This window comes from Puma concolor, chromosome D3 (genome assembly GCF_028749965.1).
Source record: "Puma concolor isolate L17-30 chromosome D3, mPumCon1.1.hap2, whole genome shotgun sequence".
Classification (NCBI taxonomy): Eukaryota; Metazoa; Chordata; class Mammalia; order Carnivora; family Felidae; genus Puma; species Puma concolor.
Genome location: NC_141678.1, coordinates 92,670,928 through 92,678,341, shown reverse-complemented (window position 1 = coordinate 92,678,341; position 7,414 = coordinate 92,670,928).

Here is a 7,414-nt window from a genome sequence, read left to right as displayed (position 1 = left end):
TTTCCTTAATCTTTGTACTGCTGGCCATATTTGGGATCTGCCTGGGCCAGTGTGGGCATATGGGGGGAACATTCCCTAGCGTGAATGTACTGGGACCCCATCGCGTAGGGCCTTCCTGACATGAGTACATGTTTGTCTGCCCAGCATCCCTGGCACCTGCTGGAGACACTGTCTTAACCTTCTGCAGTAATCCTCATTGACCCCCGATGTCCTCACCCTGCTCGAGAATGAGCATCTGTCCGTGGACCTATATAAGGTGACAACTGCCTTTCTTGCCATGTGAAGTGAACCCCTCGAGACCACAGGTAATGTGGAGGAACACCAAGCCCAGGGATGGAGAGGAGCTCGGACTACATCTCTACAGCTGCTGGATCCAGCCATGACTGAAGACTTATCAGTCATATGAGATAACACACTCCTTTTTTTAAAGTAAATGAGTTCAGTTTCTGCAACTGGAAAAGGCTGAATATAGTGCTGCTTCGAAAGATGTCTATAATACCTCTTAGCTGTTTAGATATTTAGGCTCCGTTTGAAAACTGAGATATATGCAGACGTGAAGAAAATATGAAAGATGGTGTAAATTTAGTGGATAGATACTTGAAACTAGTTATTTTGGTCTGTTCTCCAGATTAAAGTTTTCCATTACTTAACTTTTTTATCTCCTTATTTCTCTTTATTCACTTTTAAAGGAATCGTTATATTTACGCTCAACATCTCTAAGGAAATACGGTTCAAAGACTAGTGAGGGCCACACCACGTTTCGTTTAAGAAATCATCTACTTGCAAAGAATTTTTCTCCCTGTAATACACTTGTTCGTCCCCTCCATTCATTCCTTCGCTGCAGGAAATCAGGTAGATCATCACAGACAGTCCTGCACAGGATTACTGTCTGTGCAGTATTTTCCTAAAGAAACATTCCTCACTGAATTGGAATAAATATACAAAACCCTGTGCCGGTCATTCGTTTACAGGCTGACGAAGCTGCAAAGGTCGCTTCGCGCTCAGTAGAAGCTGCACCTGTCTGCCTCCCGTGAAATGCGAGCCAGAGAGCTGGACGCGGCATGGACATCACGGATGAGAGGGGCCTGGGCCCTGGGCCGGCTGCACGTGTGTGTCCCCTGACGCAGAGAACACGTCACTCAGGAATCAGGACGTCCTCCGACTCCCCCTCAAAACTGAGCAAGACGGCGTCACCATGATTGACCCCCCGGGAGCACGTGCGCAGCCGGCTCCCAACTTCCGAGTGCGTCCGGGTCACTGCGGCCACACCCCTGGTCACCCGCTATGACGCCCGTTCTCTGGCCAGTCACGCTGAGCGAATGGCCCGTCTTCCTACTTGTGTGACTCTGTAGGTATCTTTGTGACACCTGCCCTTGTTCTGTCTGCGCAACACGTTTGCCTTCTTTACTTTCCTCTGAGTTCCGGCACCTAAGGGGTGTCAGTCATGTCGTCTGTGTGATTTCATTCACAATTTCCTCCCTTACTCCCTCAATTCCATCCTAAGCTTTGCATTAAAACAACTGGGGAAATGCCGTCCTTCATGTCGGGAGACGCAGGCCAGTCAAGCACGAGCAGAAGCCTCCTTCTCCCACCCGGATTCCCCCACATTTCTCAGCTGGAGAGCTGAACTCCTAACCCTTCCAGGGTCCGGGCTGCGGGCGGCTCCTGTCTGCCCACCACTGCTGACTGGCCCACCGAGGCCCGTATTGGGGGTCCTGTGCGGCCACAGTGTCCGAGGAGACCCGAGACAGGGGGTAGACGGGGCTGGACGTGAGGACACCTCTGAACCCGGCCCGGGCACACCCACACCAGCAGGGGCACAAGCCTGGAGAGATCACGTCGCCGTGAGCCTTGACCTCCTCACCCAAGGAGGAAACCACCATTTCAGGGTCGAGTTTCCTTGAAATCGTCTGTCTGTCGCTATGTCACCCAACCCACCTGAATGTTTAATGCGTGTATAAAACTATGTAAATAGTGAAATGTACGAACTACATACAGAGTTCCCTATCTTCCCATTTGTTTTCCGTGAGGAGAGAACAAATGCTACTTACGGAAAGCGATGTGCAATGTGGGATTTAGCACAATGACACAAGTAGCAGAACTCTTTCTATATTTTTAGAAACTTACAGAATGACAGAGCTGGGGAAACTTAATAAGCTCCCCCTTCCGTTCTCCCTGTCCTGCTTTAGTCTCTCTAACATGCACATCCACGCGTGCACACTCACGGGCAGGCGAGGGACCAGCCAGAAAGGTGTGATCTCCACGTGTCTACGCATACAAGCTTATCATAGAATATCAGCCTCAGAGTACAGACACTCTCTTGTATCCCTATTCTCTTCTTTTCATCTGCAACTTGACGAAAGAACCACTGTCCAAGTGATCGAGCTTGCTCTGAGCGATGGCAGAGAGCCAGGACGCCTTTCTGTCTCACAGTCAGCACGTGGGGAGTCACCTCCAGACTGAAGGTCTCAAAAACCCTTTCAGGAAAGTCTAAGCCCTAAAGAAAATCAACCCAGCTCCATAACAACAGCAAAATCACTGAGAAGTGTGTGTAATGACATAAAGGTTAAGTTGTCCTCAGTGTAAAGTTGTAGACGTTGGGGCTTTTCCCTCTTTGGTGACTAATCGAATGAGGCAACAGGGCAGCTCTGAGAGGAAAGGAGCCAGGGTCAGGGACCATCCACGCCTCTGGACACGGCCGTGCTGGAGAACAGCGGCGACACCCCAGTTGGGACAGACCCCCTGTCCTGTAGGAGGGTTCGGGGTAACGATTTCTGGAGACACCCAAGCGTCAGTACTTGGCCAAACCCACAGAGCATGTTGTCACACGGACAGTCCCGCGGTGGAGAGGCAGAGGGTCCACAAAGGCTTAGCATCGTTCTGATCACGTACACGGACACTCTCGCACACACAGGGCCTTGCTGACCCTGTGCTCTCGTGATTGTTTGCCGGGTGGCTGAAGAAAAGCTTTCAAACAGCCCAAGTTGGGTTCATGTGCCTTGACCTTGTTTTCTTAAAGGACAGAGTGGATGTCAAGGATTATGGGGGACGGAAGCTACCGGGAAATGGTTTTCTGGCAAGAAGTTTGGGTTGGGAAGTTTATGGACAGCCATCTGTTTAGTTAGGGAAACTTGTTCCCATCTGTTGTTCCTCTGTATAAATGTTTACTTAGGACAGTTGAGTGTTGCGAGTAAGTCCAACTCTGGTCTCGCAGAGAGACTCCGTGACCCTTCTCAGAAGTTAAGGCTGGGGGCTTCAGAGAAATGGGGTCTGGGGTGGAGCCAGGAAGGTCTGCAGTCTCCTCTTCCATCTCGCCCCACGGAACCAGAGATCTCCTCCGCTTCCTGTGTTCCTGGCCCTGCCCTGGCCACAGCACCCGTGTCCACGGCTGCCTCGCCCCAGGCCTGGGCAGGGGGAAGGGGTGAGGGGTGAACATCCCTGCACCGTGGCTCATCTAAGCCCCAGATGAGCTGACTCACTTGCTCCGGGGCCCCACTCGCTGCCTCCTTCCTCAGTAGAACAGCAGTCACAGAAGTGACAGTAGCTGTCACACGTGGTGGCATTGTGAAAAGCCAATGGACCGTAGGCGGGTCCAAGGCAGACCAAGAACAGCGCTTGCTTATCGTTAAGTGCGGAAGGAACGCTCAGGTCTCAGGTTGCCTATCAGTTCATGCTCTGGATGCTGCATTTTGAGATACCCATCATCAGAGTAGTTATCACCTCTCACCCTATTTCCGACATAATCAGCTCTCGGTGTAACCGGCCGAGAGTAGTGACGACACCAAATCACGGGTGATTCAAAGATTTCTTACACGGCTTTCTCTAGAACACGCCAAGCTTTACTATCGCTGCAAATTCACGCACCTAGATTTATGTTAAAGGGGATTCCCGTCCCCTAGACTGGTACCCCCTCAACGGGAGGAACAGCCTGGGAGCACGCGCGGCCTCCAGGAGAAGGTGGGGCGAGCCGAGCCGTGTTCAGAGGCACCCGGAGTGGCGGGGGCCGGCTGGCCTGGACGAAGACGGCGATGGAGTGGCCGTGCCCCCATCTTCTCAGTTTTGCGGCGTGGAGCCCCGGGTCTTTCTAGGAGCAAAGGGGACAGCTGGAGAAGCAGCTGAGGGACAGACGGGCGCCTGGGAACGAGCCCGGGGCACTGGCTACGCAGCTTCACAAATGCACCAGATGCCACCGAGCTTCAAAACGGTCCACGTTGTCTCATGTGAATTTCAGCTCAAATTTTTTTTAATCTTTTTCTACGTTTATTTACTTAGTTTGAGGGATATGGGGAGAGAAAGCACAAGCAAGGAAGGGGCAGAGAGAGAGAGAGAGAGAGAGAGAGTCCCAAGCAGGCTCTGCACTGTCAGCGCAGAGCCTGACGCGGGGCTCAAACTTGGGAACCGTGAGATCACGACCCGAGCCAAAACCAAGAGCTGGACCTTTAACTGACTGAGCCACCCAGGCGCCCCTCAGCCCAATTTTTTTTCCTGTAATAATTGCCAGTTTTATTCCTCTGGCTAAGAGATCCAGAGGTGATGTGAGGTTTACATATTTCTTTTAGTTATTCCATCAAGAATTAGGTGCCCCCATTGCCCTTATGAGCCGGTTGCAAATTATTTGACTCTTCCTTATAGAACTTGAATTCTTTGTGTGTGTGTGACATGTGTTCATGAAAAAATACAACGTACCCACACCAAAAGTATATAAACAAATGCAGGATCCCGGGTCTCCGTCTTTATTACGGGTTATGATGGTGAGCCTCGGTTTCCTGCCGCAGAAAGGAAAGCGGCCTGACCTTGCAGAATATGGCCCAGATCTGTGCCCGCCAACTGTCGTCTGCTCTGGGAGGATGTGACTTCTCATGTCCCCCTGTCTTCAGAATGTGTTTTATCCGTCATTCTCACTGAGAAAGGGGTAGTTTCGTGGCAAAGACTTAACAGTGCGTCAGCAGCAAGTGGCTGTCTGTGGCCACACTTCACCCTCGCCACTGACCCGCAGGATCCCCAAGGGGGGACGCTGTGGGGGGAAGGGGGAACAAGAGCTGCCCCGACCCTCCAGGCCGCCTCGGAGCCCAGGTGCCTCCTCCCCTTTCCGTGCCACCACCAGCTGTCACTCGGGGCACGTCGAACGTGTCTCATCTCACCCGCCCAATTCCATTACTGACACGGTTTATCAGCTCACGCCCCTTTGTGCCTCTCCAGCTTCAAAGGCATCCTCTGAGGACGGGCACCTGCTTGGGGAAGTGGCCCTCCGTCACTGCCCTCTCTGTGCCTGGCAACAGCTCGCGGCTCCGAGGGGCGGGTCACAGCACCCAGAGGGACCGCGCCTGTCGGGGACCCCCATCTCTAGGCCGCTTTGAAGTATGAGGAAAACCAAGGGCCACCTTGCCCACGCCAGCATCCGTGCATGGAATCGTCAGCACGCACGGTTACCTCTTTGAACACATTGTGGGCATTCCTTCTTTACAACCAACGTTTGTATCTTCCTTCCTGATTCTGCTGGTATTGCCTCTGCGTTTGTGGTTTATTTAAGTTCCAAACTCAATAAAAAAATCAAGAGGCAGTTAGGCCGAAGCGTTTACATCTTAACAAGGCTATGATTTGAGTGAAATGTGTTGAACAGCAAATCCTGGGGAGCGAAACACAGGCAAAGGGCCTATGACAGCGCTGAATACTTATGTCACTGAAAACATGTTTTCTTGGATCTAGATAAACCACACTTAAGAATGTATGAAAAATCTCCGAGTAAATACTTAGGAGATTTTACAAACCGCTGCAGTTTAGTAAAAACAAGATTATGAATCATGGGACCAGAAGAATCCAGGTTGGACTTCATTTGGTCACATCGTGACCCTGTAACTTTGAGCTAGTCAATTCGTAGAAACATGAAATGATAGGCACTATAAATGATCATTTTTACCCTTTATATATCTTATCTGCGTTATCCTATGAATCTTCAAAACCGTTTTATGAAGCCTTCTCCTCTTCAGGTAGGAAAAATCTCGCTAACTCCTGTTTCTCTGTCTATAAAATGGCAGTAGTAACAATGGAAACCACCAGCCTGTACGTAAGAGACTTACCCCAGAGCTGGTCAGAACGCCTGTGTAATAATGCCTATAAAAATTAGCAATCAATCTTTCTGATAATTGTGGATAGATCGCATGTCCATGTGGGAATGTGGTCGGCAAGAACAAAGTCACTGCGTGTAACACAACGCCCATACGCCTGTTTGCACGAACACCTGTAGGAGAGTTGAACGCAAACCCCAGCAATAGTGACTGATTCGTTATCGACCCATATTAAGGATGTTGGCTTCAGACCTACGAGCTTTAAGTTCGTTGATGCTCTTTCCAAAACTCTGTCCTTCCCTGAGCCCCGCCCAGTATTTCACAGGGGGACAGGGGTGACAGCATAAAGCAAATCGGAATGGCCAGAACCTATTTAGGAGGACGCGGATGCTAATGACCCTGTGACGAGAACTGTCGACACGAATTCTGGGTTGATGTCACTAGGGAGGGTGCTCTCCAGGCGCTGTCCACCTATCGAGATGGGCTTTGCTCATCTGGAGAAAGTGCTTGTCACGGCATGTTCTCCAACTGGAAGGATGTAGGGGCGACAGCCAGCAAAGGAGAAACATCCAAGCCGGTGATGACAGCTGGGGATCGATGGTGACAAAATTTCTCCCAAATTGTGGAAGTACGGTCACCGTCCACCCATCCACCTTCTAGACATCTCCACGGACAAGGGTCAGCAAACCGAGGCTTCTGAAAACCATCTGTCTTTGAAAGACCCACGAGCTGCCCCGTAATGTCGGAAACTGTTGGCATCTCCCTCCTTTCCGGTTGGAAAGTCAAGACTCTGATCCTCAGCACCTTCTGCCACTCAGGCCTGTCTGTCCGGTCGGGGCTTCCGGTAAATTAAGAAGCAGCTCCTCCCCTGCCCCCGACAAAGGTTACAAAGCCCTGAGAGAATTGTGATTGTCCCACGGTGTGGTTACGATTGAAAGCCACCCTGGCTTCCTGCCGGCTCCCAGTAGCTGTCCTTCCCCCTCCCAGATGCTGATGGCGGGCTGATGGCGGGTGGAAGGGCACGAGTGGCTCAGAAGGCGCGTCCCTCCCACCTCTTTACCCCAGGGGGCTGCTTCCTTCCGGTGCCTGGCACCCAGCGTCTCCCATACTGCAGGCAGATCCCCAGTCTTGCTCACAAGGTACCCTGGTCCCTTTGTGTGTGCCCCACTGACCTTGTCCCCGGCCAGCTTCTGCTGCCACCATACGATACGACGAAAACATCACAGCTTTCTGCAAGATGTGCGTCTCTCTCCAAAGTCAGCTTGCTCTGGGGGCTCTGGCTCCCCACGTTCCCTGTCTGAGACCCGGCCGAGAGCACTGAGGGCCACTGTCCTCACTGCGGGGGTGAC